This window comes from Alnus glutinosa, chromosome 6 (assembly GCF_958979055.1).
Source record: "Alnus glutinosa chromosome 6, dhAlnGlut1.1, whole genome shotgun sequence".
Lineage (NCBI taxonomy): Eukaryota > Viridiplantae > Streptophyta > Magnoliopsida > Fagales > Betulaceae > Alnus > Alnus glutinosa.
In genome coordinates this window covers 3,574,226-3,597,893 of record NC_084891.1, presented here as the reverse complement: position 1 = coordinate 3,597,893, position 23,668 = coordinate 3,574,226, and the positions used below count along the sequence as shown (strand labels likewise).

General features: G+C 34.6%; 1 long non-coding RNA gene across 1 annotated transcript; it reads right to left on the bottom strand.

Annotated features, from left to right (window-relative positions):
• Window positions 1-14,976: 14,976 nt before the first annotated feature.
• LOC133871547 (uncharacterized) lies at window positions 14,977-17,668 on the bottom strand. Its single transcript, XR_009900858.1, has 3 exons — window positions 17,484-17,668; window positions 17,342-17,406; window positions 14,977-15,324 (listed from the first exon to the last, which is right to left on the bottom strand). It is a non-coding gene; the product is annotated as an uncharacterized LOC133871547 (long non-coding RNA).
• Window positions 17,669-23,668: the final 6,000 nt, after the last annotated feature.

Below are 23,668 nucleotides of genomic sequence, written 5' to 3'. Positions count from 1 at the left end.
ATAAGAAATTAAAGTCCTATGAGATTTAGTTTCGGATAGCTGTCGGTCAAGAACAGTATTTCATATAAAATTTCTCATATTAACCGTTTAAAATACTATCAATTTGAACAATAAATTGAACACCGGAATCTGGATCCTTAAAAAATGACACGGCTACCAAATTATTTTAAATGAGGATGTCCTACTTCATTAATTGTAAGTCTAATTAGTTGATGCCCCCGGCCAATCTTTAATAGTTAATGCGCATGCTTCATTCTTGTATTGCTCAATTGTTACTGAACTATTTGTTGGCATAGTAGCTAAATTAACCCACTTTTTATTTGTTTAGATTGTGCTTAAACGTAAACAGTGGCTTAAACGTTGTTCATGTAATGTTTGTGTGTTGTTTAGATAGCTGTTTTAAGTTAGATTTTTTCTGGCTTAGGGTGTATGAGGTCTTGTACCTCTATTCTATGTAATTGCCTTCGAGCGTTCTTCAGTAAAATATGGTGATTCATGTTATTAAAAAAAAAAATTTAGTCCACTCTCTAATTTTTACTTACTTTCTCGCTCTTCAAACAGGAAACTAATGTTTTCCGAAAAATTAGTGTCAATTGTGATTTTTTTTTTTTAGTAGTAGATTTGGCATGATTCAATGTTTTGGTAGCATTTGTTTTTCTTGTACCTAAGCTGTTCCAAGCTTAGGTGTAAACTTCTCGGAAGGCACAAAACGGTGTTGAGTTTTATTCCAATGCTTTTTTTTTCTTTCTTTTTTAATTTTTTTTGTTCCAATTCTGTTTGTCAAGTAACGTGGGATATTGCACTTGCATAAAATTATAAAATAAGCAGACTTTTTTTAAAAAATAAAAAATAAAATAGACAGATAAAATATTATTAGGTATATATCCTTGTTGGGTTTGGATAGTTCAAGGACAATTTTTTTAGAATAAAATTTTATTTCAAATTGGATTTGAGGAAATTTCTTCAACCTAAACTATTTAATTAACATATATTTTATAATTTTATTAAAAATGCATGTGAAATCGCATAATAGACTAAATTGGAAGAATACGACTCAATTTGAAAGATTTTTTTCTTTTGGATCATCTATTTTCTTATTAATATTATAGATAAGTAAATTAAACCTCAATGGGCTAACAACCATCATTAGTTAAAAAAAAAAAAAAAAAATAGAAATTTTTAGGGTATTGTTTCGCGTAGAATTTCTTAAAATTCATAATTATTGACAGAATTGACATGAATTTCTTAAACTTCATAATTATATAATTTTCAACACAATCTAAATCGGCTCTAAGTCAAGACTAAGCTCAAGACCTGTTTTCAAATTTTAATTCTTTATTAGAATCATCATTACGAGAAAAATATTTATGCAATATTGGTCAATAGACTCAATACCATTTGAAAAATATATATGTTTTACAAATCCCATTATTTTAAGACAAAATTTCTTTAAAACCAAATACAAGTTTGAAAAAAGGTTTAGTTGTATTAAAGAAATTTTCTCAAACTCAATCTATTAAATTAATAAGTGTCTAAAATACTTACATTAATTTTTACATTTTTTTTTTTTAATTTTTACTTGTATTTTTAACAAAATATATGATTTTTATATGCATTTTAAAAATATATGTAAGAATTATATATATTTAAAGCACGTGAATTTAATGAACTAAATTAGAAAAAAAAAAAATCAGTTTAATAACCCAATTTAAAAGAAATCTATATATATAGAAATTATTAATAAAAAAAGAAAATTGTATGAAAAAGGTAAGGGGGGGGGGTATTTCGGTCACCAAAAGTGTGTTCGGTGTAATTCAGAAAGTAAATGGGGGGTCCCACAAAAACTTGTCAGATTTGAGCTCGTTGCCCAAGAGGTTACTCCTTTTTGGTGATCTTTTTGACTTGAGTGGAAAGCCATGAACCATAATTTCAGGCAATTTTCTTGTCTTCCCGTGGTTCCCGCCCTAAACACTGAAGTCCTTCCTTTACACAATTATTGAAGGGATAAAATCCATGGCCATTAATAATATTTTCTTGGTTGATTTGCTAAACTTTTTCGGATAATGTTTTTAACCTTTTTTTTTTTTTTTTTTGATAAGATGTTTTTAACTCTTTAGTTGTTAAGGGGATATAAAAGTGAAAATAATTTTAATTATTTTGTGTTTGAAGCTTTTTATTACTATTTTTACTATTCTGTCAAAAAGGTAAAAAATTGTCTTAAAAAGTATTGCCAAACGGTCCTTTCATTTTCATTTTTCATGATGTCCCAAATGGACGATGCTCTAAGCTTGTTTTGATGTAAAATATTTTTAATAAAAAATTATTTTTAGTGTTTGTATAGTACAGAAGATAAGTGATTGCAGAAAATGGTTGGTGACTTCCGCCAACCTCCGACAGAAGTCTGACAAACTCAAGCGGCTTTCAACAGTAGTCCTGCGAACTTTAGTAGTAACCTGGCAATAGGATTGGTAATTTTTAACACGACCCGCGAATCCGACACGAACATGATACAAAATTATAATATTAAGGTTTAGGCTAAACAAGTTGGTGGGTTAACCCGTTTACTAACACGATTATAAACGGGTTGGCGACTCAACTTGTGGGCTGACCCGCCAACCCGTTTAGTTATCGGGTCACCTATCAAATTACGGGTTGACGGGTCAACCCATTTACTTATTAAAATTAAAAAAAAAATAAAATCCAGAAGTTACTAGAGTTAAAAAACCGAAACCTTAGATTCACGTTCATTTCACATTTCACAACTTCACTCCACTAAGGCACTACTCAGTCTCGCCAACCCTAGGCCAGTGCACGTCGTCATCTCCAGCTCACCAAGACGTACGCCGTCGTCCCCAGCTCGTCGATCTGTTTAATTCCTTTTCGGCTTGCCGCTTAGTATCTGAGAAATGGAGATGATCAATCCCTTTGCGGCTTGCAGCAACAGATTGCGACTATGAAGCAATCCCTCTTTGCTGACGTTTTCCGTTTTCTCTTTTGCAAAGAAATACTCTTGTCTCTAGTTTCACTTTATTTTAATATTTTAAACAATACATATTGTCAATGTTAATTTTTCTTTTTTATTTTTCACTTTATTTTAACTAAATATTGCTAGGATTTACGACATCATATCTCAGAGAATTAGCAATCACACACTACAAAAATCACTACAATTGGACGTGTGTCTACAGTACCGGTTACTGTAGACACGCGTCCAATTAGACACGTGTCTAATTGTACCATATTCACAAATTGACACGTGTATTTAATACACGTGTCCAATTGGACACGCGTATTTAATACGCGTGTCCAATTGGACACGTGTAATAATACACGTGTCTATTTGGACACGAGTATTTAATATATGTGTCAAATTGGACACGTGTATTAAATACGCGTGTCCAATTTGACACGTGTATTATTACACGTGTCAAACTGTTATTTTTTGCCAAATATATATTAAAAAAAAAAAATTGTGTTGTGTTAATTTTTTGAAAAAAAAAAAAAAAACTCCTTATCTTATTAACCATACAAATCCGTGAAAATACAGTGCACATAGCTTACACACATAAAATTATGTTTGAAAGCTATATGCTATATGTAAATTCTATAATTTGAATTAAATACTTATAGTTTAGTCCCTTATATAGTACATACATTTAGGGTTTATGGCTATATATAGTACATACACTTAGGGTTAGGGTTTATTGCTATATATAGTATATACACTTAGGGCTAGGGTTTATACCTATATATAGAATATATACTTAGGATTATGGTTTATCGATATATATAGTATATACAATTAGGGTTTTAGAGTTTAGAAGTATATATAATATATACACTTAGGGCTATGAGTTATAATTTAATTGATTTTACATTTTATGAATAATAATGTCAATATATTTTTCACGTGTCATTATTGTACACTTATATATATATATATATATATATATATATATATATATATATATATATATATATATATATATATTAAATCATGAGCAGTTCAAAATTTGATTGTTCCGATATATATAGTATATACACTTAAACTTAGGATTTATAGCTATATATAGTATACATACTTAGGGTTAGGGTTTATCGATATATATAGTATATACACTTAGGGTTAGGGTTTATAGCTATATATAGTATATATACTTAGGGTTAAGGTTTATCGCTATATATAGTATATACACTTAGGGTTAGGGTTTTAGGGTGTATAGGTATATATAATATATACACTTAAAGTTATGGGTTATAATTTAATTGATTTTACATTTTATGAATAATAATGTCAATATATTTTTCATGTGTTATTATTGTACACTTTTAAATATATATATTAAATCACGAGCAGTTCAAAATTAGATTGTTCCGATATATATAGTACATATACTTAGGATTATGATTTATAGCTATGTATATAGTACATGTATTTAGGGTTAGGGTTTATCGCTATATATAGTATATACACTTAGGGTTAGGGTTTTAGGGTTTATAGGTATATATAATATATACACTTAAAGCTATGGGTTATAATTTAATTGATTTTACATTTTATGAATAATAATGTCAATATATTTTTCATGTGTTATTATTTACACTTTTAAATATATATATTAAATCATGAGTAGTTCAAAATTAGATTGTTCCGATATATATAGTACATATACTTAGGATTATGATTTATAGCTATGTGTATAGTACATGTACTTAGGGTTAAGGTTTATCGCTATATATAGTATATACACTTAGGGTTAGGGTTTTAGGGTTTATAGGTATATATAATATATACACTTAAAGCTATGGGTTATAATTTAATTGATTTTACATTTTATGAATAATAATGTCAATATATTTTTCATGTGTTATTATTGTACACTTTTAAATATATATATATATATATATATATATATATATATATATATATATATATATATATATATATATATATATTAAATTATGAGCAGTTCAAAATTAGATTGTTCCAATATATATAGTACATATACTTAGGATTATGATTTATAGCTATATATATAGTACATTTACTTAGGGTTTAGTTTTATAGCTATATATATATAGTATATACTTTTGGACAGAGGTTTAGGGTTAGGGTTATGCAGGGACGGAGCCAGAACTTCTTAAGGGCAGGGGCCGGTGGTAAAAATAAATTTTCGGTAGGGGCCAATAGGCTAAATTTTTAGTTTTTTAACTTATATATTTTTTTTTTTTAGATTTTTTTTTTTTTAACCTAAGAAATTTTTTTTTTCAAAGAAATTGAGGGGGGGCCATGGCCCCTGCCAGCCCCCCCCTCCCTCCGTCTCTGGGGTTATGGTTTATGACTATATATAGTACGTACCCTTAGGATTATAGTTTATAGCTATATATAGTCTATGCACTTAGGGTTAGAATTTAATTTTATGGTTAGGTTTTAGTTTTTATTTTTTATTTAGGGTTTAATATAGTATATATACTTAGTGTTAGAGTTTAATTTTAGGGTTAGGGTTTAGTTTTAATTTATAGTTTACGGTTTAGTTTTAGCGCTTATGGTTTAGCTATATGTACGGTACATACATTTAGGGCTGCATGAGTTTGTATTTGTATTTACTTGAATAAATTATATATATATATATATATATATATATATATATATATATATATATATATATATATATATATATATATATATATATATATATATATATATATATATATATATATATATATATATATATATTTATTCATATATTATTTTATATATAATTATAATATATTTTTTTATTAAAAAAAAACTACAATTGGTATATGCAGTTACGGTTAGAGTTTAATTTTATGGTTAAGTTTTAGTTTTTATTTAGGGTTTAATATAGTATATATACTTAGTGTTAGAGTTTAATTTTAGGGTTATGGTTTAGTTTTAATTTATAGTTTATGGTTTAGTTTTAGCGCTTAGGGTTTAGCTATATGTACGGTACATACATTTAGGGCTGCATGGGTTTGTATTTGTATTTACTTGAATAAATTATATATATATATATATATATATATATATATATATATATATATATATATATATATATATATATATATATATATATATATATATATATATTTATTCATATATTATTTTATATATAATTATAATATATTTTTTTTATTAAAAAAAAACTACAATTGGTATATGCAGTTACGGTTAGAGTTTAATTTTATGGTTAAGTTTTAGTTTTTATTTAGGGTTTAATATAGTATATATACTTAGTGTTAGAGTTTAATTTTAGGGTTAGGGTTTAGTTTTAATTTATAGTTTACGGTTTAGTTTTAGCGCTTAGGGTTTAGCTATATGTACGGTACATACATTTATGGCTGCATGGGTTTGTATTTGTATTTACTTGAATAAATTTTATATATATATATATATATATATATATATATATATATATATATATATATTTATTCATATATTATTTTATATATAATTATAATATATTTTTTTATTAAAAAAAAACTACAATTAGAGACGTGTATTGAAATACACGTCTCCAATTGGACACGTGTACTCTGTACACGTGTCCAATTGTTTGGCCAGGTCTGCCGCGCGAGACTTCTCCCGCGCGCCACCTGGCCAAACGAATTCCCATTTTTTCAAATTTTTGATTTTTTTAATTATTATATTATTTTATATGTATATATATATTATATAGAAATGGGTAGCTTCCTCTGGAAGCTACCCATTTTTCTTACGATCTCTCTCTCTCTCTCTCTCTCTCTCCTCGTACGTCGAGCTCAGCCGGCCGGCGTCGTGACCGTCGGCGCACGAGCACCTCTCTCTCTCTCACTGACTGTCTCTCTCTCTCTCACGTATATATATATACACCGGATCCGGATCTATCTTAGCTCTCTCTCTCTCTCTCTCTCTCTCTCTCTCTACTGGGACTACTCTCCGGCAGCTCCTTCTCCGACCGTGCGTGAATTTGCTCCGGTACACTTTCATTTTCTCTCTTTGTTTACCGGCTTCTACATATATCATTTTGGTATATTTTGCTAACTTCGATATTTTTGGTATATTTTGTTCCTCCAAATATGCAGATATATACCTGCATATTTTGTCCATAGACCCAATTTGGCAGTGAGTATAATTTCCCTCATTGTTTGTCTTTAATTTTTTCTTCTACATGTATATCCGGCCGAGTGATGTTTTCTACATGTTCTGCATGATTTTTTCTTCTCATGATTTTTTATTTGTTCTATTTTTTTTATTACAATGTTACTGAATTTTTATACATATAATTTTGTTTTTGCTTTTTTTTTAATGGACTCCTACATTTCGGTTTTGGTTTTTTTTTTTAATATATATATATATATATATATATATTTTTAACAATGATGCATGTATTTGGTTAGTACATTTTTGATGGAATTTTAGTGTACACCTTTGTATTTTTTGTGTCATTTAGGGATTTATTTATTTAATTTTTTTTTTGTGAAGCCTTGTACTTTTACACTATGTTGTTGTGTTTTTATTGTTTTTAATTTTTTTGTTTTAATTGTTGATTTGAGAGGTTTTATATATATTTATTTTAATGTGTTATTATGAATTCATGAGTTTTTTTTTGTTAGTGGAAAAAAAAATCAAACAATATCGCATATTAGTTTAGCGTTTTAAACCAACGATGACACTTTTGAAAATGATAAATGGAAACAAAAAAAAAAAAAAAACAAATTATTGGTTTGAATATGGAAGGAAAACAATTAAATTGACCGTCTACTTTTTAAGAAATACCTAAACTGTAACCCTAAACTTTAAATCTCATAACCGTAAAACCAACACAAACCGTTAAAAAAAAAAACACCAACACAAACCCTTAAAAAAAAACACAAACACAAACCCTTAAAAAAAATCAAAAACTCTAAACCCTAAACCCTAAAAAACTAAAACCCTAAACCCTAAACCCTTAAGAAACCAAAAAATTCCTACACTTTCTAAAAAAAAACAAACCCTAAACCCTAAACCCTTAAAAAAAAAAAAAAAAACTAAAACCCTAACCCTAAACCCTAAACCCTAAACTCTGACAAACTCTAAACCCTAAACCCTTATAAAAAAAAAAAACTAAAACCATAAACGTTAACCCTAAACCCTTAAAAAAAAAAAAATCCTACACTTTCTAAAAAAAAAAAAAACCTAACCCTAAACCCTAAACCCTTATACAAAAAAAAAAAAAAAAAACTCTAAACCCTAACCCTAAACCCTAAACCCTAACCCTAAACCCTAAACCCTAAACCCTTATAAAAAAAAAAAGAAACTTCAACCCTAAACCCTAACCCTAAACTTTTTTTTTTTAAAAAAAAATCCTACACTTTCTAAAAAAAAAACCCTAACCCTAAACCCTAAACCCTTATACAAAAAAAAAAAAAATAAAACCCTAAATCCTAACCCTAAACCCTTAAAAAAAAAAAAAATCCTACACTTTCTAAAAAAAGAAACTTCAACCCTAAACCCTAACCCTAAACTTTTTTTTTTTAAAAAAAAAAATCCTATTTTCTAAAAGAAAAACCCTAAAGCCTAAAACCTAAACCCTAACAAACCCTAACCCTAAACCCTTTTAAAAAAAAAAAATTCCTACACTTTTTTAAAAAAAAACTAAAACCCTAAACCCTAACAAACCCTAACCCTAAACCCTAAACCCTAAACCCTTATAAAAAAAATAAAAAAAAAACCCTAACCCTAAACCCTAAACCCTAACAAACCCTAACCCTAAACCCTTATACAAAAAAAAAAATTCCTACACTTTCTAAAAACAAACTAAAACCCTAAACCCTTATAAAAAAAAATAAAAATAAAACCCTAAACCCTTAAAAAAAAAATAAAAAATCCTACACTTTCTAAAAAAAAACCCTAACCCTAAACCCTAACAAACCCTAACCCCAAACTCTAAACCCTAACAAACCCTAAACCCTAAACCCTTTAAAAGAAAAAAAGTTCGTACACGCCATGTTGCGTGATATGCACAATTTTTTTACAAGTTTATACTGTAAGACATATGATTTGTCTCGGTCTCTTAACCCTATACAAAGAAATATGGACAAGTCTTGGATGTCAGCACGTAGGGGTACGACACGGTATAACGACGGGTGTAGGGTGTTTGTGGCATTTGCCGTTAGTAACTGTACGGCCGTCGATGGCAAAATTTACTGCCCATGCAAGTATTATCGACATAACCAGCGTCATACTCCAGATTACGTTCTTGCCCACCTGACTGGAGGTAGGGGGATGAATCTGGGATACAATTTGTGGTATATGCACGGTGAGACTACGACTGGGTCCGCTATTCATGGTCAGTGTTCGAGTTACCACAGTGGCACAGATACCGTTGCCTGTAGCACTGAACATGGTGAAGTCACAGAACAGGGGGGTGTGGCCGTGGAACAGGATGATGACATGCACGCCATGTTGCGTGACGCCTTCGGCGTGCACGATGTTGATGAAGCCGTCAGTACGGATCCACAACAAGTTGACGAAGATACCTCTTGCGGGGACGAATTGAAGTACCAAGAGTTGTTAAAGACGGCCGAGAAGCCCCTTCACCCTGGTACCAAGCATAGTAAATTGAGTGCTACTGTACACATGTACAATTTGAAGTGCGTTGGAGGTATTAGTAACAAGATTTTTTTCAGACATTCTTGAATTTATCAATCAGCTGTTGCCTCCTTGCGATGAGACATTGCCAGATAATACGTATGAGGCGAAAAAGTTTCTAAGTGTCATGGGTCTGGGGTATGAGAAGATTTCGGCGTGCCGTAATGACTGTATGTTATTCTGGAAAGACAATAAAGAATTAGATTCATGTACCGTATGTGGAGAATCTAAGTGGAGGGCTGATACACATATGGATGAGGATGGTGAGGTCATATCAGCGAGAAAAAAACACCCGGTGAAGATCTTGAGGTGGTTTCCACTCATCCCACAGTTACAGAGGTTATTCATGTTTGAGCATACTGCGCCCCATATGAGTGGCATGCAGAAGGCCACACTAGGGATGGCGTATTGAGGCACCCGGCTGACGGTGAGGCATGGAGATCGTTTGACATTTTACATCCAGATTTTATGACAGAGAGTAGGAACGTCCGACTTGGTTTGACAGCAGATGGATTTAATCCATTTGGGAATATGAGCACATCCCACAGCACATGGCCCGTAATGCTTGTGTCGTACAATTTGCCACCTTGGATGTGCATGAAACAGACGTCGTTCATCCTGTCACTGGTTATCCCTGGACCGAGCTCACCAGGTATGGATATTGATGTTTACCTTTAGCCATTGATTGATGAGTTGCTGGAACTGTGGAATGTAGGGGTACAAACATTCGATGCTTCAAAGAAGGAAAATTTTATTATGCGATCTCAGTTGATGTGGACAATAAACGACTTGCCAGCGTATGTAGATTTATCTGGTTGGCCTAACAGGGGTGCGAAGGCATGCCCTTGCTGTATGCAATCGACACGTTCTAAACGCTTAAAGAACGGATGTAAATTTTGCTATATGGGGCACAGGAGATACTTGCCGCCTGAACATCTGTGGCGGCTGAACAGGAGAACATTTGACGGTACTGAAGAATTTGACAGCGCGCCGATTGTGCCGTGCAGAGATGAGGTCCTCCAACAGTTAGACAGAGTTGCGTTTGGGGATGAGATCGCGGGTAAGAAGAAGAAACGAAAGAAGCGGAAGAAGGGTGCAGGGAGTTCCGATGTTATATGGAAGAAGAAAAGTATCTTTTTCAGATTGACGTATTGGAAAGATAATTTGCTTCGGCACAATCTTGATGTTATGCACATAGAGAAAAATGTCATGGACAATATACTTGGCACTATTTTGCATATAAAAGGGAAAACGAAGGACAACTTGGCAGCTCGGCTGGACTTGCAGGAAATGGGGTTGAGACCTAAGTTGCATCCGTTCACGGCCGCAAATGGTAAAACGTATATTCCCGCTGCATGTCACACCATGTCTAGAGAGGACAAAGAAAATTTTCTGAAGGTTCTTCGAAATGTGAGGGTCCCGGACGGATACGCCTCGAACATTTCACGATGTGTTCGGCTCAAGGACTGTATAATTTTCGGGTTGAAGAGCCATGATAGCCACATACTGATGCAACAGCTTATCCCAATTGCACTGCGTAAGTCATTGCCAGATAAAGTTGTTAGACCTCTTGTGGAGATTTCAGCATTTTTTAGAGGTATATGCTCAACCAAGCTATCACAAGAAGATATGGACCGATTGCAGGGTGACATCTGTATCACTTTGTGCAAGCTAGAACAGATATTCCCTCCAGGGTTTTTTACCAGCATGGTCCACTTGGTCGTGTATCTTGTGCGCGAGTGTAGACTCGGCGGACCCGTGCAGTATAGATGGATGTACCCGGCAGAGAGATAAAATTCGGCGTAATATGTATATATATATATATATATATATATATATATATATATATATATATATATATATTTTGATTTAATTTTAACCCTAATTGACGACAATTAAAATGTCGTGTATGTGTGTACACCAGGAGTCTTGGGAATTTCAAGTTTAATGTGCGCAATAAAGCGGCTTCTGAGGGGTGCATTGCGGAGGGGTACATAGCGACCGAGCTGGTAACGTTCTGTTCAAGGTATCTGAATAACGCACCAACATTCCACAACAGACCTCAGAGAAATCCTGATGGATCCAAGGGGGCGGGCACGCGTGTTACCCTGAACCGGTTGATAATGCACTAGATTCATCGTTATATTGTATTCAACTCTGAAGAGTTTCACAATTTGCGGACGTAAGTAGTGTTTATATATTTAACAGAATTCGAATAAAAGTATTAATAACAATTATTACATAATTGTATACGCTGAATGTAGGATGCACAAAGACGCGCTTAGGCGATCATGCACTAGAGGTCGCATTACGGAGGCTCTTATTGAAGCACAACATCATGAGCAGTTCTGCGAATGGTACCGTGCATATGTAAGGAAATAGTTGTAATTTTGAAATTGGAAAAATTTATGCAGGTTCAATATAATTACCCAATGTGATGTTTAATATTTGTAATTATAACATAGGTCGATGGCCTGGACGATCAACGTAGGGAGGAATTGGGCCACAATTTGGTTATGCGTTGTAGAGGGCTAAAGGAGACAGCAGTCAAGTACAACAGGTACGTGGTAAATGAGAAATTGTTTCGCACGCTTGCCCATGATGTGGGAAGGAGGACTCAGAACAGCGGCGTATGTGTTTCCACCGTTGAAGGCGAAACGTACTACGGGCAGTTAACCGATATAGTTGAGGTCGAGTACTATGACAGGACTACGTATGTCCTATTTAAGTGCAATTAGGCAGACCCCACGATGGACAGAGGATTCACAATAGACGAGTATGGCCTAGTGTTTGTCAACTTCAATCACCTCGTCCACAGGGGAGAACTGATTCAGGACGAGCCATACGTGCTTACATCTCAGGTAGATCAAGTATTCTACGTCGAAGATGGAAGGAACCCAAATTGGGTTTGTGCGGTTAGGACCAAATCGCCCAACGTGTACGACGTTGGCCAGGGGGATGGGAGTAATGAGGATGGTACAACCTACCATGAGTGCGTACCGCTCGTACTAGCCACTGATGACCTACCCGATACGAATGATGAATTCGAGTACGACAGGCCTGACATTGATCCGATTGAAGCTCCTGTGATACAATGATTGATGTATTTGTTGTGAGTATAATTAGCTTGAACTCAATACACTTGACTGATATATATATTGTTTGTACAATTCGCTTGAACTCAATACAAATTTTTATTATTTGCATAAATTTTGTTCTATAATTTGCATATTCATTAAAAATATATAAAAAAACATATTCTAATTAATTTGTCTACATTTGTTCGCAGGTATTGATGGACCAGAGACCCCCTCCTTATGCATATCAGGCACCTCGCCCACCCGTGCCCCCCATGACCACGCCCACTGATTCGACGGCATTATATACTGCGGCGTGGCCACATCACCCAGACGGGGCTTATAGACCATTGTTCCCAGGTACGTTGGCCGTGCCCACGTCAGATCACGGGCAGACCAGCACAGCTGGACCTTGTAGTTCTCCATTGTCGGAGCTCCCGACATTATCTCAGATAAGGTTCACCCAACCGGGTAACGTGGCTCGATGGTGGGTGCGAGAGGGGATGGGGCCACAGGGTTATGCGCCGTACTTTCTGTATACGTATAGTGTACCTATGACGTGTAACCCTGATAGTGAGACGCAGGATGGTAGATTTCCACTGTCACAGACCGGGGAGATGCAAATGCCGGCTGTGGGGTTGGGACAAATACCGGCACAGGCGGCGATGCAGGGCCAGATTTTGGGGGTGAAACAGATGCCAGCATCGGGGGCGAGTCAGGGCCCGGGGCATGTAGAGAGCCAGATGCCTTTATCTGGTGAGCCAGGTGCCACTTTCCGGTGAGAGTTAGATGCCAGATGTGGGGGGGAGCCAGAGTACCCATGAGGAGGACGTTGCGATGTTGGGTACCGATCAGTTGGCCCCCGATAGCCCTCAGGATATGGATTCAGATGATGATTAGTAGCCTCCACCAGCGGGAGGGGTTGGCGAGGAGGTTGCAGGCGACCCAGAGACCCAGCACATACCGATTGAGCACATTCGGTTGATGGATAAGTACATATTTAAACATCCTTAAAACTCATATTATGTTATCAAAAATTTCATTTTTTGTTTGAAAGAAAAATAACCTGAATTTACAATTTGTTTTTATATATATATATATATGTTCTTTAGTGTTAACCAATTAAATGTTGAATATTTTATTCATTAGGGTACAACCCAGACGGAACCATATATTATGAGGTGATTAAGGACTCAGAGAGAAACTGGGTGCTCCCGAGGGGGAAGAAGGTTGTATTGCAGTACAATGCTGCTCTACAACCTGTAGGACGAGCCTGCAATCGTTTTAGGCGGGATGAGGGCAAGCTTATCAGGAGCGGGTCCTACATACATATGCGGGACGAATGGGCGAGGGTAAATAAGCAGATTAAGTAGGCTATGTGGGACGCGCTGATGGTATATTTATGAATATAATTTATTTATTTATTTGAATTAAACTTAAGATTAATGTTTTTATTGAAGATTTTAAACCTATAATGCTTTGATTGAATGTGCATGAGGATTTCTATCTACCTGTATCAGTGGACAAGCGCAAGGCACAACAGGAAGCGTGGAATGATATTGGCCGTAAGCACCGCTCGTGGAAGTCGAGGTTCAAAACCAAACTATGTATTGGAGACGGTGACACGCCTGAGAGTATCCGTGCGAGAATGCCAGACAATTTTTTTGCGAAGTATGACGCAGAAGATGTAGAGTTCCTGCTGAGCGATTGGTGCACTGAGCATAAAAGGGTATGTAGGCCAAAAAAATGTTGAGGTTTTTTAATAACAGTTCATTTAATTTTAGTTTTAATTTAAGTGTGTCAATACTTACATTTTTATTTTCATGTTCAATGCGTAGGCAACCTCTGAGCGGATGAAGAGGCTGCGGGAGCAGAATGACCTTTCCCATTGTACGGGATCTAAAAGTTATGCCAGATTTAATCACGAGGAGGTATGAAAAAATATATGTTTATGTTTTTAATATTTGTTGCTAATTGTTTTTCTTTTTCTTTATACTATTTTTATCGCTATTTGTTTGTTATATATTTCAACTGCATGACGACAGACATGTACATCTGGCACGCCCCCCACTCGCGCCGCGTCGTTCGTGAAGACCCACACAAGGAAGGACGGCACTTACGTGAACGAACGTACACGGGTCCTATGCGTATGCTATTGATTTAATTTACTAATATTTTTAAATTATGTGTGACATGTCATTATTCAATATATGAGTTTTTTATGTTAACGATGTACAAGAGAGGATGACGCAGAGTTTATCCAGTGATCCTGTGACGACTTTTTTTTTTTTTTTTTGTATAAAATATTTATAAAACATAAAAGGGTCATCACAGTGGCACGACTACGTGTCGCTCAGCCAACATACATACATGCTCCATATTGAGTAATATCTAACAGCAGAATAATCATAACGTTACATCTCATAACGGAAAGCACATCTAAATATACATGTGGTCCATACAAAAGAGCCATATACAAAATACCCCAAAAGAGTGAACTCCATAGTCCAACTCAATACGACTGTCGCAGTGTGCTTCAATCGTAATATCCCAAATACGCAGCTACGGGGTCCTCCTCTAAGTCAGGTGTACCTGCAGTCAAATGGACATCATCTATACGGTTGTGGGGGTTTGCCACATCCGTATAGGTGAAGGGATGAGTTCACCACCTCAGTGATATTAAACTAACTGAGTTTTTTTTCCAAATGAACCAACTTTTCTTTTTAGTCTCGTGTACACTATAACAGCTCTCACTTTATAACATTTTGTTTGAAAACCCTCATAGCTGATATAGCAAACACCGACTATCAGAAAACATTTAAAACCTACTATGTAGTTGGACCCATACGTAGAAGTTCCATTGGCATGGAAGCAACCACGTATAAACCCACCTACAATAATAATTTTATGTTGGTAGCTCAAATGCACATAGGTCTAACGTTATCAACTGTGATATCACTGTGCCTCAGGGCATTACAACTTCATGCCGAGCACATAGTTGTCCATGCAGTTACTAGAGTAAAACTCGAGTATCCAAGCACTTCTTACTGATGTGCCACGACAATCCATCTACCTACTCCCAAGCCACACCGATATCGCAACCAATAGCATCAAAACCAAGCACACTAAGCTTAAAACATGCCATCTCGCTTTTTAGTACAAGCTTACTATCATTTTCCGAGCATGGTTAACACGGAATCCTAGGGCATTACAACTTCATGTCGAGCACGTAGTTGTCCATGCGGTTACTAGAGTAAAACTCGAGTATCCAAGCACTTCTTACTGACGTGCCACAACAATTCATCTACCTACTCCTAGGACGCTGTATTACTCATATCGAACCATGACAATATTCTTGTTCGTCCAAGCTCAATGTTATAAAATTATGCAACTAGACGATAGCAGTATACATAAGCTCTTTTGCCATTAAAACTCTTAGGCATACTAATACGTCTAGTACAAAAGTTACAATATTATATATCATGAAAACATTATACAATTTAACAATGATATGCATGCTCATGATTGTCCTTCCATTCCTTATGTCAATCCTTTCATTCCTTGTGCTTTGTCCTTTCATTCCTTTCATTCTTCGTACTTTGTCCTTTCATTCCTTTTATGCTCATGCTTTATGCTTTAAAATTCAAACTCTATTCCCTATTCTTTACAAATCATGCTTTCTTCAAATACAATAAACCAATTAACATGAAACTTTATCATTCTACTATGCATAATTTAAATCCCAACCGCAGCTCACATTCAAATACTTTAAAAATAATTTTATACATTTCATCCATACATCATTTCATAACATCATTGATATTATTTGAACATAGTTGAAACTACTCAAAACAACCAAAACAGATAATCAACATACAGTTGGTTCAAATTTATAAAACACATATATTTTGCTATTCTGATAAACATAATAATAATAGTTTCTCAGTGAGTAAAATATCACCTGGCTGCGGATATTAAGCACTAGGTCTCCTAGACATCACCTTGCAATGTATCACTGTGAAATAACACATTGCACTATTTAGCACATTAAGTAATTAACACCCTAATTAGCACTTGAATCGCTCAAGGCTAAACCGTTGGAAAAACTATAATATTTTAAGGGTTCCAAACGCCTACCCATAAATCCTAGACACTAACTAAAACTCAAACAATACTAACTCAAAGTATTTATTAAGGGTTAGATATTAAAATTATTTATTTAATTATTTACTTATAATATTAATTACTATCCCGTAATTAATGTCACTAATCCATAAATTATTTTCTCTAACACTTTTATAATAATATTAGCCATAAAATTATATTCACTAATCTTTAGACTATTTCTCACTAACATTTTCTCAATATCATTAACTCTAATATTATGTTCATAAATATTTTTACATCAATTACTAACATATTAACACGATTTAATCATCTAGATTTTTAATCACTTAAAAACCTCAAATTAGTTTAACCTATCAAATTAGGGTCTCTAAACTTTAAATCATAATTTATAAACACTACCTCAAACACAATATTATTAACCCAATAGCTTTTACTAAGGGTTAATTACAATAAATAGCATTTTAACAAAATACCCGAAAACTAATGTCTATAGAAAACTTACCAAAAATTCGCCAAGCAAAGACCAAATGCTCAGGAAGCTCCTAGCAACTCCAAACTACCCAAAATCTAGAGAAAACGCCAAGTTAAACTCATTTCTATAAGATTTATAAAAAATCTCCAAAAATGCTAATTTAGCGATTTACCTCAAAACGATTGGTAGAAACGTAGATCGGACTTCGTAGATCATGTTACCGAAGTCGGATCGAAGATCGGACCGTTGGATCTTCGTAGATCAAGGATTTTCTATAAAAATCCATAAGAGAAAAATAAGGAGAAGAGGCACTGCCTCTTCAGGTAAGAAGAAAAGAAAAGGGCCGGATGGCCCATTTTTTTTCCAGCAAGGCGCACACTGCGCCCTTGTTTTGTAGTGAAGGGCCACTTGGCCCTTCAATTTTTTTTTTTTCAACAGGTGGGGCGCACCTTCCCCACACCCCCTTTTATTATTATTATTATTTTTTCTTCTTCTTTTCCTTAACTTTTCTTTTACACCAATTTTTTTTGTTTATTATTATTTTAATGGCCACTTGGCCGTTATTAAAGTAATGGCCGTATGGCCCTTTTGCTTTAAAGGCCATGAGGCCTCTTTTCACTATATATATATATATATATATATATATATATTATTTAATTAATTAATTAATTTATTTCTTTTATAATTTATTTTCTTTTATATTTCTTTTTTAATTTCTAATTTATTTTCTATTATTTCAATTTTCTATTTTATTTAAACTTTAAAAATATTACTTTTTACATTTTTAATAATACTAAAATTATTTTAACTAATCATTTACTCAAATTTTATACTCTAAATATTAAATGATGTCCCGGACATTACAGATCCAGCCGCCACGCAAAGCGTCTCAGCAGACACGGTGCGTTGGGCACCGAACGACGCTTACGAACAGGCGGTTGGGAGGCCTGAGTACACGGGGAGGGTTCGGCAGGTTGGGCCGAACGTTACACCTGTTCGGGGGACATGTTTCTCATACAGGCCTCGCTCACAGGGGGGACCATCTCAGGGCACGTCTCGGGATTGGGCCGAACACACTCGGAAGATGGAAGAGATCCAAGCGGAGCTACGGGCTGAGCGAGTGAGGAATGACCTGTTGGAGCAGCGCATGTAGCAGTTCGACGCCATGGAGCAGCGCATGCGACAGTTTGAGGTCTTCATGTCCTCCATGGGAGTATTAGCACCATGTCTTGGTACTCAGTCTTCACCTGCACACGTAGGTAGTACGTCGTCTGTTAGTAATGCATCTGCATGTATGATTTATATTGTGTATAGGACAAAATTAATTTCAATTTGTTTTAATTACCCCTTTAATTTTGCAAGTAATATTATATACTTTAATTGTCTATATTATTTGCAGGTAATTCGACAACGGTTGGTACGTTGTCGCCTGTTGGACGCGGCTGAGCCAGTACTCCACTGTCGCTACACCTTCGCCTACTACATCATTCCTTGTGCAGCAATCGCCGGTTGGCGAGAACACGCTTGGGACGGTACCTCGTGATTCGCAGGGACGCCCTTCAGATTTGTAAATATTTTGTGTAATTAATTTTTATTTGTAAATATTTGCGTAGTTAACGAATACGTTATTAACTATTGGTTTGTGTAATATGATTTTGTGCTGTTTTTGGGTAAAATAAATATTGCGTTATTTGTGGTCGGAAATAATAAAATTTGAAAAAACAAAAAAAAAAAACAAAAATTTATTAACCCAAATAAATTTAAATAACCAATAACAAAATTAAATTGAAAAAAAAAATTCCAAATTGAATTTTTTATTTAATTAAATTTTTTATTTAATTATTTAAATGAAAAATTCAATTTAGAAATTTTTTTTTTTTTTAAAAAAAAATCTGTTTGACATGTGTATCTCAATACACATGTCAAACTGTGCAGTTAATGACTTACACATCTGACACGCGTCTCACGCGTGTCAAAATGCACGTGTCAAACTGTTTGACACGTGTACGACACTGTACATGTGTCAAAATGCATGTGGCTATTTGTATGCATTTTTGTAGTGACAAGATTTAGTTTTGTTGAAAAATTTTATACTTAGGTTTTATAGCTTTCAGATTATGTTTCTAATATTTGGATATGAATGCCTTGTTTGAAAAAAGAGGTAGTATCGCAGGGAAGAAGGATGAGACTGGAAAAATCTGCTTTGGAAAAATCTTTAAAAAAGTTGGGTCGTGTCGGGTTTACGTGACCCGCTAACTTAATCGTGTCGTATCGGGTAAACCCGACGTGTTAGTCGTGTTGTGTTTGGGTTACGGGTTTCAACCCAATTAATAATCGTGTCGGGTTCGGGTTAGCCTAATTGGATTGGTGGGTTAAGCGGGTTGACCTGAACCCAAGACGACAACTCGATTTGCCAACCCTACCAACGGTGGTGGTCCGACAAATTGTGAATGAGAAATTCAAACTCGAAAAATGGTTTACGGTTCTAAAAAATGAAATCTGTTTTACGGAAATGAAATAAGGTTTTTATGGTCAACCAAAAATATTTTTGGTTTGACTAAGATTTTACGTCGTGCCAAGCACCGAAAACAAAGAAAAACGATTGACATAAAATATTTAATGTCAAAATAAACAGATCATTAAAGCAATATAAATATGAAAAAAAATTAGAAAAATACAAATACTGCTTAGGTTACTAATTTTTACAATGATTTTATAATTTTTATCTGTTTTATAAATAAATTATTCTATTTTTTTTTTCAAAAAGAATCTATATAAATATATACATGGACAAAACCAGACTTTCTCATTTGGAATGAGGGTCATAGTATAAATGATGGGCCAAGCTTAATTTTGATAGGCTGGATATATACATGGATAGAACCAGAATTTTTCATTTAATTTGGAGGGAGGGCCACAATATGAATGAGGGGGTCAAGCTTAATTTTGATAGGTCCAACTTTCTCTCTCTCGCACACACACACAACTAGAGTTTCTCATTTGGAAGGAGGGCCACGATATGAATGAGGGGGTCAAGCTTAATTTTGATAGGGTCCAGCCTAGTTTCTTTCTCTCACAACTAGAATTTCTCATTTTTTGAAATTTCTCATTTGGAGGGAGGGTCACACGCACACACACACACTGACACACACAACTAGAATTTCTCATTTGGAGGGAGGGCCACAATATGAATGAGGGGTTTAAGCTTAATTTTGATAGGATCCAACCTACTTTCTCTCTCTCTCTCTCTCTCTCTCTCTCTCACGCGCATGCACGCGTACATACACACACTTATAAATTTTGATGGGGTCAAACTTAGTTTTGGTAGGGTTCTAGCCTACTCTCTCTCTTTCTCTCACGTGCGCGTGCGCACATACACTTATAAATTTTGATGGGGTCAAACTTAATTTTGGTAGGGTCCAACCTACTCTCACTCCCTCTCTCTCTCCACACACACACAAAACCAAAATTTCTCATTTGGAGGTAAGGTGACAGTATGAATGAAGGGGTTAAGCTTAATTTTGATAGGGTCTAGCCTACTCTCTCTCTATCTCTCTCACACGCACGCATGCACGCACACGTGCGCTCACATACACACACAATCAAATCAAGGTTTTTAGTGATGGATGGACGTCAGTAGTGGCATGGCCCACCCGAGGTAGGACTCAGTTGGGCTGCAACATCCGAGGAACTGATGTTGTGCTATAGGTCTTTTGGAATAGCGCCAACCATACCAGGAAAATGGCTGGCAAAACAGGTACCCGTTTACAACTCGTTAAGACCCGTGACTTGTTTAAGCTGGACCCAAACACGACCCGTTTATGTTAACGGGTCGGGACTCCAGACACGACACGACAATTTCACGGGTCACCCGACACGACTTGTGAAACTCGTTTAGCATAATGGGTCGCATCGGGTCGACACGACCTGTTTGGCCCGTTTAGATTAAAAGTGCTTTTTTTTTTTTTTTTTGGGGGGGGGGGGTTGGGTATTTGGGTATTTAAATGACATAATAATAGTTTTAGCAATTCATCTCTAACGTCCTAGTAGGCTAGCACCAAATCACTTAATATGCTTAATTGTCTAATCAAATAACACAAAAAAAAAACTACATCATCATTACAAATTTACAAATACAAAAAACTACATCATAATTGTCCACTTTTGATTCCTTAAATGACCTACAAATATGCTCATTGTCCATCAGATTGGGTCCAACGCAGGTTAGTTTGACATGCCCATCTTTGTCATTCAGCTCCAATACCTAAAGAAAAAAACAGAGTAATTACATTGGGAGGTGAAAAAGTTCTGAAGATTATCTCTATGGCTCAAAAACAAAGATGATAATCAGATATGGAGAATTTTCTATCAAGTGTTTGTTTTTTCAGCATGGTTCAAGCCAAAATATGTGATCCTGAAGTACAATCCTCTAGTTATTTGTAGGAGTAAGCATATAATTCAATCAAAGCAACAATTCAAGTGAAACGAGTATGTGTATGTACACAAACAAATCAGCTATTTACTGTTACATCTGGCTTATATAATATATGAATACATGACAAACATGATCTGTTAGCATGCCTTATATAATATATGTACACAAACAAATCAGTTCGTCTTAGTATGCCTTACCCACTATACAAAGACATAAAGTGACCCTTTTTATTAATTTAAGATGTCTACTAACAGCATTGACTTTCTACAATTTAACTTTTTAACCGTATACCAATTGCATGTAGCATCAAGCAAAGTTTGGCCATTTTGCCTCGCATGCTAAAACACAAACAATAACGTAAGAACAAAAGAAAGAACATGGGATCTTACAGGAACTGCTACTATCCATTGTCAAAACATCATCTTCTTCGTTATCCACCTTCATTAAAATTTGTTTTAAATCAAAAGATAAAAGAAATTAATGTCATTAAAGTAAGATAAAAAAATACAAGTAAATGAAGAAATTAAATATGCAAATAACTAATATTACCTTGCTCTCCATATAACCAATCTCTAGTGCAAACCAATGCCTCAGCAATATCAGGCTTGAGTGAACTCCTATACTGATCAATCACACGTCTACCAATACTAAAAGTGGATTTTGAAGCAACAGTAGAAATAGGAATACTCAAAATATCACGAACCATGGCAGCTACTTCAGGATAGCGAAATTCATTTCATTTCAAAAATGAAAGGATGTCAAATGTTGTTTTCTTCTCCAAATACTTGGGTTCATCCAAATAAATTTCCAATTGAGTCTTTTGTGCATTAGGATTGACTCCATCAAATACTAGAAAATCCTACATAAAAAGAGATACTATAAACCTAAAATTAATAAGTGATTATGAGTATATATACTAAGTTACTAACAAGCTAAGAAACTCGTGATATTATTTACCTTTTTCCAATCTGAGCTTTCTTGGGGCTGAACAACTGTGGGGCTTGAAGTTGTAGGAGCACTATACTCCATAAAAAGTTTGGTTAACGTTTTCATCACATTCTCATACTCTTGAGATCCAGCTCCATATATCTTTGTATAGTAGTACTTTACAAGGCGCAGCTTGTAACGAGGATCTAAGACAATTGCAATGGTCAACACTAAACTGAATTCTGACCAATATTTCTCAAATTTATAGATCATTTGACTTGTCATTAATCTCTTATATCCATCCTCGCTCACAAGTTCTTGCTTCAAGTTCACATAAATCAATGCAACCATGGGAAAGTATAGATTGGCTGTGGGATATTTGATACCAGAAAAAGCACATGTAGTACGATAAAAGCAACCCAAGAAACTACTGATATCAATCACCTTTTCCCACTCATGTGCATTAGGACAAAACGTATAGTTTTTATCAGTCATCTCCAAATAAGCAAAAGTACGCCTATAATGAATTGCACTCTCAAGCATAAGATATGTCGAATTCCATCTAGTTGGCACATCTTGTTTTAATCCCTTGTTACCGTCCAATGACATTTGATTGACAGCTAGAATAAAACTTTGTTTTCTGATTTGTGATCCTCTAAAATACTTAACACTATCTCGAATCTTTTGGATAGCACCAGTGATCTCTTTCAATCCATCTTGCACAATCAAATTAAGAATATAGGTACAACAACGCATATGAAACAACTCACCTTCACAAGGAAGGGCTTTATTCATGTTTAATTTTAGTTTGAGATTCACAACACACAAATCATTCGTAGAAGCATTATCTAATGTTATAAAGAAAACCTTTTTATCAATCCCCCACTCTTCTAGTAAACTACATATCTTTTCAGCTAAAGATGCACCATTATGTGGTGGGGGCGTGAATGAAAAGCTTAACACCCTTTTAGATAATACCCAATTCTTGTCAATAA